General features: G+C 40.1%; 1 pseudogene; it reads right to left on the minus strand.

Annotated features, from left to right (window-relative positions):
- Positions 1 to 5,309: 5,309 nt before the first annotated feature.
- On the minus strand, positions 5,310 to 6,703 carry Pmpcb-ps1 (peptidase, mitochondrial processing subunit beta, pseudogene 1; annotated as a pseudogene).
- Between the last annotated feature and the right edge of the window lie 611 nt (positions 6,704 to 7,314).

The following is a 7,314-nucleotide window of genomic DNA, read 5'->3' on the forward strand; positions in this document are numbered from 1 at the left end:
CTTGATATAACCTTTTATTTCCATTGGGTCACTCTGGTTTTGTTGTTGGGAGCAGAATGAGGTGTGAGGGTAAGGGTAGCACCACATATCTTAGTAATGAGGCTATTGTAGTAGGTATATAAGCCAAAGTTGAGAGTAACAGGCTAGATCCGGTGGAGGTACCGTGGAACTCTCTCATTTAGCTCTTGTGCTAAAGATGGAGCAGGATTTCATGAGGAATTACACAATATCTCTTCCATTTATGCCCCAAAAAACTAAATTAAATTAAACATTTCACAATGGCTTTGAATAATAAAACAGAAGTTGATGTTAGAGGTTTAAGAAGAACTTAGTTCCTTGTAGGACTAAGCTTGATATGGGGCTAATGATGGGTTCAGTGATGTCCCCACAAAGTGTTCAAGGCTGTGGTTTCCATCTGTTTCTGTAAGGAACAACAGCCGAGCAACATTTTCATTTCCTCTTTCCTGTCAATCGAATCCGTAGCAAACAGAGCAATGTGTATAATTTTATCTCACTTGAGAGCATTTCTAACCACAGAGCTGATTTTCCTTCTATAAGGAGTAGAGTTCATTCAGATGCAATTTTGGCAGGGAAAACTTTTACCCAATGAGGCAAATATGCTATGAAATCAATTCACTCATGTAAGAACTCAAGAACCACACTCTTTGCACCTAGGCACATAATCAGTTTCATTTATTTTAAAAGCAGCCCTTTGGCTCTGATAGGAAAAGACTGTCTTGTTTAGTGTAATAGTTGATATTCTCTTCCCTGGGTAAGATTTTCATTATTAAACCTCTGATGACTTTTGTAGGATTGATTTTAGAGGATTTGTAGGATCGGGTAACAACTGCTCTGAGAATAGACTTATCAGTAGGAAAGCCTCTGAACAAAGTATTAGTATGTCACTCAAGTGAGAATTAAACTTCTCACATCATTAGTGCCTCCAGACCAGAGCCCTATCTCCTGACCACACTGACAAAACTATGGGTACAAGCAGCAGCAGCAGCAGCAGCAGCAGCAGCAGCAGCAGCAGCAGCAGCAGCAGCAGCAGCAGGACTTGAATTCCTCAGATGTGTTGTATCCTAATTGAATATAACAGCATTTGAGAAACATAATCCATCAATGTCCTAGGTCTGTGGCAGCATCTGAGAGCAGTTTCTCAGAGTCCTGTGTTTCTGAGGAGATCACCAGACACAGCCAACGGATGCAGGTAGCTTAGGGCAGTTTGATTATAATTTCATTTTTTGCAGGGATGACATTTGATCTGTTGATCAATTTGAGGCAAGAGATAGCAGAGTCCTTGTGAATTCTGACAGTGCGCCTACCTGCAGGGTAGTAGCCAAAGGCTAAAATTTGCAAGTAAGAGGGTGTCTATCACTAAAATAGTTATATCCCAGATTGCCACAAGGTCAGGGACAATTCCATTTTGGTGATCCCTTTGGAAAGAAGCAAAAATTTCACAGCAAAATTGTTGAAGATCTAAGTGAAATGTCTGGCTCTTTATGATTTTTGAATGTGCTTTAGGGTGTTGTGAAAAATATAAGAAAGGTCAAAGTTTCCTCTTCCATCATTATTCAGATAGATTAACATTCTTAGTACATCACTGAGCATTTTATTAATTTCTGAAAAATCTATTTATACAGACTGACTCTTATGTGTATATGCATATTCACCACATATATGTCAGCTAGAATAATGGATGCTCCATATAAAAGGCAATTTTATGGCTTTGTAATTTCATGATATATATGTAGAAAATAATTCAGTACAATAAAAATTTTGGCAACTCAGAATTAAGAGTCAGGCCTATGAGCAAACAATTCCATTAATTCCACATTGAACTCATATTAATTTGGTAGATATAAATTGCTGAAAATATGAATTCAAAGGTAAGTAAAATAGATAAAAGTGGCATAGTTCTAGTCCACATGGTGAGGAGATGTGTGAAGTATGTAGTTCCTAGTAAATGATTTAATCTGCAGGATGATTTTGGAAAGAGAGAAGGTTGGATGGTTTTCATGAAGTTTTAGATGATTTAAGTAAATGAGGGTGAGATTTTGTGGTCAAAGTCCTCCTAAAAATTTGTTTAATACTGATTTATGTCATTACTGTAGGCAACAGGACCAGAATGAATTGCTTGGATCTAGTCCACTCACTATTTTTAAAGAATGATCTTTTGAAGGGATAGGCATGTCAAGCTGGGATGATGCACGGTGAGCATAGATTAGGGAGTGTGTGTGTGTGTGTTTGTGTGTGTGTGTGTGTGTGTGTGTGTGTGCGTGCATGTGCATGTGTGTGTGTAATATTGAAAGCCAATTAAAAGGGAGCAAAAATCCAGCCACGAATGAGTTCTATATATGCCATATGCATTTAATTTTTTATTTTCTGAGAAAAAGATCTCATAATTCTGAGAGAGGACCCTATAATCTCAAAATGGTCAGTTAGTGTGGAATTTCTATTTTGATTTCAAATTGGCCAAGAGAGTAACCGTTTATATAGAAGTGGAGAAGAGTTGAGAGAAAAACTTTAGGGGCTGGCCACAATTTTTCCCTACCTTAATAAAAATCCTTTACTTCCTAATTGTGTGTCTATGTGTGGGTCTGTGAGTGCATGTGCATGCAAATGCTGGAGAATTCACGAAGAGGGTATGGAGTCCTTTGTAGTAGGAACTACAAGTGTTTGTGAGCTGTAATACGTGTGTGCTGGGAACTGAACTCAGGTCCTGTGCAAGAACAGTATGTGCTCTTAACTACTGGGCCATTTTTCCAGCCCTTTAGGCAGTTTTTTGGCTACTTTTTGATTTCCTATTTCTACTACCTTACTCCATCCTTATACCTGCCAACCCAACAACACTAGGTAGGAGAGAAAGCAGGTTAGTGGGGTACAGGGACATCAATATCTTTAGACTGCTTTCTGCTGATTAGGGGTGTTGAGTTCCTTGGGGCCAGTTTGAACTTTGTTGTCAGGAGCAGCTGCAGCGGGAGAAGCAGCAGCAGTAGCTGCACCCTTTTCTGGATGCTTGCACTTATATTTCTCTCAAGAGTCCCCAGGATTTCAAACACCATACACTTGCAGAACTACCTGCATCTGGAAAAAAATCATATCCTTGCCAGAGCATAAGACAAATCACAGTCTGCTCCTGTGGACGATCTGAAGCAGCTCTATATCCAGCACCAGGGATTAAAACTAAAACATTCACATACGATTTCTACATTTTTAGAGAAACCAAATTTCCCCCTACACAGACCTGCCCTCATCTTTTTTAAGGTCAATGTTTTGCTTTGTTTTATTTTAACTAAAAACCATAAAAATACATAGCTGTATCTTATGCAAACAACAAAACGATCTCCTGTGTATAGTGCCTGTCACAATAGGGACTACAAGGAAGGAGTCATTTGATTAATGTTTGTTTGTTTGTTTTACAAAGAACCTTTAAGGCATGAGGAAACACTAATATTGTTCTTTCCATTATGCTTTATACGTGTCTTCATTCTTTTTAAAAATTTAATATTCCCAACAAGCCTATGAGGTAAGTCCTGCCATTATCCTAAATTTAAGCCCTCCAGAGGTGGTGCTTTTTTCTCAATGCATGACAAGTAAATGATGGAGTTGTCATTCAGAAGCAGGTATCTGAAACACAGAAGAACATGCATTTTCCAGTGAAACATATTGTTTTGTTCACTGAACAGCAGTTTTCTTTTCTTTACATAGTTCAACCCATATACCTGGGAAAAGAAATGAGCCTGTCTTGCTGGAATTACGAAAGTCAAGATAGGCATGTGGGAATGTCTGGTCACAATTCTGCACCCACAAAAGTACCAGGAATGTTGCCAGGATTTGTAGTCTGAGAGGCTTGAATGACTATTCACGATACATGGGCTTAGTGGAACCATATTCCTTTTACTTTAAATATTTATCATATACATGCAGATAAGATGATACAGACCAAGAAAGTTCTATTTATATATTTAAGAATATACACACCCATACAAATTAAAGAAAATAGGCCAAACTTGTTCTTATTCATTTTATTTTAGGTGTGCGGCTGTTTTATCTGCACATGTATCTAATTGCATACCACATGCATTCCTGGTGCCTATGGAGGACAGAAGATAGTGTTGGATCCCCTGGAACTGCACATACACCTGCATGTCAGAAGAGGGAATTAGGTCTCATTATAGAACTACTATGTGGTTGCTGGGACTTGAACTCTGGACGTCCGGTAGAGCACCCAATGCTCTTAACCTCTGATCCATTTCTCTAGCCCCTTAAAATATTTTTAATTGACAGATTTTTATCATTTTCCGTCCAACATAATGCTCAACATAAGATCTGCAGTCTCTGGGTGGCTTACTTTGATCTTTAGATGAGGCCATTGGTTTCCTGAAAATTTCCAAAGTTTGTCGTCTATGATGACATAAGCAAATGAGCAGACTAACTAACCCTTTATTCCAGTCCTTGGAAATTATTTTTGTGCCTATCATTCCAGAATTCTAACCTCGTCTATTTTCTACCAGTGTTGTCAATGCTGCTATTTTGTCACTAGATGATGACCTAAGTCTGTGAGTACCACAATCCTTTGCTCATAGGTTGTGTCTGTTTAATCACTAGAGGATGGCTCATGAGCACATTTGTTAAAAATAATCTGTCAAGGTGTTTTTCAGGATGGATTGTGTTTGAAAAGGACAATCTGTTTCCTGTGGGTCCAAATACCTTTACTTGAGGTTATCATAACCTAGATGGCTCATTCACACTGAACAATCTACTGTTTGGCTAGCATAAAATTCTGCCTAAAACTTGGCCTAACTGTGAGGTTACATGGTTACAAAGCAATGTCTTATACTTCCTTTCATGTCGCTTCTCAAACAGACAACAACTCTTCCCATGTACTCTACGGGCTTACAAGAATGGTGGAGTTCTTTAACATTCAATCATGGGCATCTGGTCCATAGCCTAGTAAAACAACTTAAGTCCAAGTGCAGGGGCAAGACATATGTTGTTACAGTTTTTCTGCTGTTAAGGTCTTTTTGGGCTGTTTGAGACCTGATACCGATGTAGCTCACTTGAAAGGATGGAGTTTGATGTGCCAGTTTCCCCTACTGTTGAACAGTGAGTGGATGGCAGGGGCCATTGGGTTCTTTTTTATATATAGTTTCAATATTGTACACTTGGCCCTGAGTTCTTTTTTTCCATATATATATATATATATTATATATATATATATTTCATTTGAAGACAGGAAGTCTTTCAAAATTTCCAGATCTCTTAGTTTTATAAGTCTTTATGTGCAGAATATTTGATCACAAAAGTTAATCATGAGTCCAGTGCATGTTACTACAAATCTGTTTAAAATCTGGTAAGCACTCAATAGGACCAAGAACAGCAATAGCTGGACTTTTGTTTTAAATGTACTTGGTCTGCACTTCTCGAACCATCTTCGCATCCACAGCATCAATTCTTGCTTCAAGCTCGGGGATGAGAATTTTCCTCTTATAGCACAGCATCTGCCTACTGATGTCTTCCCAAATTGGAGTTGAACCATCAAGCAGCAGCAGCAGCAGCAGCAGCAGCAGCAGCAGCAGCAGCAGCAGCAGCAGCAGCAGCAGCAGCAGCAGCAGCACGGTTGTCTTCAGAAGGTTTTTTGCATGTGTGAACCTCACTCTTAGTAACATCTGTACACAGAAGCATCCATTCTTTTTGTACAGTGTGCAGCATATCAGCAACTGGGGCTTGTTCTTTAACCATTTAGAGTCCCCACAATCCTGCGTCTGTGTAGGAAGTGTTCTAGAAGGGCTGGAAGCTGGAGCAGAGATTGCCATGGTAAGTGAGCTGGGCCAGCTTGCTTGATAAATCCATTCCTCCTCCGAAAGAGCGATCCCAGTTGCCTTTCAGTGTGTTTGCAACCATGAGACAGATTGTGTCTGGGTGTGCCCAACCAACTGCTTCAATAGCTACTGCAAGGTGCGCCAACGGCATCTTGTCATCCGTCACCCGAATCTCACTTCCAGTGGATTTGCATGGAGGCAGAGCTGGCAGTCTCCGTTGTGCACACAGTCACCAAAAATGAAACTTTGCTAACCCCAGCAGTTTGTTATGACAAACACCTCCAGCAGCAGCCATCATGATTCTTGGTCCCTTATAATGTGTGGTTATGTAATCCACTAAGTCCTTACGATTTAGAGAGTTGATAATCTCAGTGGGCCCCAAAATTGTACGTCCAAGTGAGGCGTTTTGATAGGCTGTGGCATGCAGATAATCAAAACCAACTTTCTGCAAGTTGTTCTCAACTTCCTGCCTCTCTCTAAGGATGACTCCACCATCACATTCAATCTCTGCTTCTCCCAATGTGCTGGTTTGAACAACGTCAGCAAGAATTTCTACAGCTCTTGGTAAGTCTTTCGAGAATGCTTTGGTATAGTAGACAGTCTGTTCTCTGGAGGTATAGGCATTAAGATAAGCACCCATATTCTCAATCTCAAGTTCAATGTCTAACTGGGACCTCTTTTTTGTGCCCTTGAAAGCCATGTGCTCCAGAAAGTGAGCAGTGCCATTGTTCTTCTCATTCTCATGAAGAGTTCCAGCGTCTGTCCACAGCCCAACGGTGCATGTTGAGAGCCCAGAGATTTCAGAAGCTATTCTGAGTCCATTTTTTCAAACATGTTACCTGTGTCTTGGGAACATTCAAAACAACCTGTGTACTTCTTAGTTGTCCCCTCCAAAACACAATGGCTCAGCAGCAGGCGGCATCGCAGAGCAGAACCCTTTGCATAAATCCCCACAGGTTCCATGGCGCCATTGGATGCAGCTGGTGTAGCCGTCTCTGCTGTGGATAAGGTGGAGAGGTCTGGCCCTGGGTTCTAATGTAAACTCTTATGGTTAATTCCTAGCTCTATCCTTTTATTTATATTACAGGTGTTATGGATGAAGGTTTTCTAGAGGTACGGTGCTGCTCAAGCTGTAGGGAGAAATGGAGGAGCTAGTTTCTTGGAGCCAAGACAGTCTCTAAAATTGATTGTAGTAGATATGGACACAGGGTTTGATGTAGCCAAAAACCTATCTACCTGAGGAAGCCCTATCTTTGGGCATTGGGCTCGGACCAGAGCCTGAAGGGCTCTGCCAGTATTACATTTCACCACGATGGACTTTGTGCTGGTACCTTTAATTATCTATCTTTCTAGACAAGTGACATCTCCCTAAGCTGTGCTAAGATAGATGGAACATGGATAATTTGTTCTTCCTTTCTTTTTCAAGCACCTTTTCTTTTTTTATTATTTTTTTTATTAACTTAAGTATTAGTGTTATTCCCTTTCCCGG

This window comes from Rattus norvegicus, chromosome X, assembly GCF_036323735.1.
Source record: "Rattus norvegicus strain BN/NHsdMcwi chromosome X, GRCr8, whole genome shotgun sequence".
NCBI classification, from domain to species: domain Eukaryota; kingdom Metazoa; phylum Chordata; class Mammalia; order Rodentia; family Muridae; genus Rattus; species Rattus norvegicus.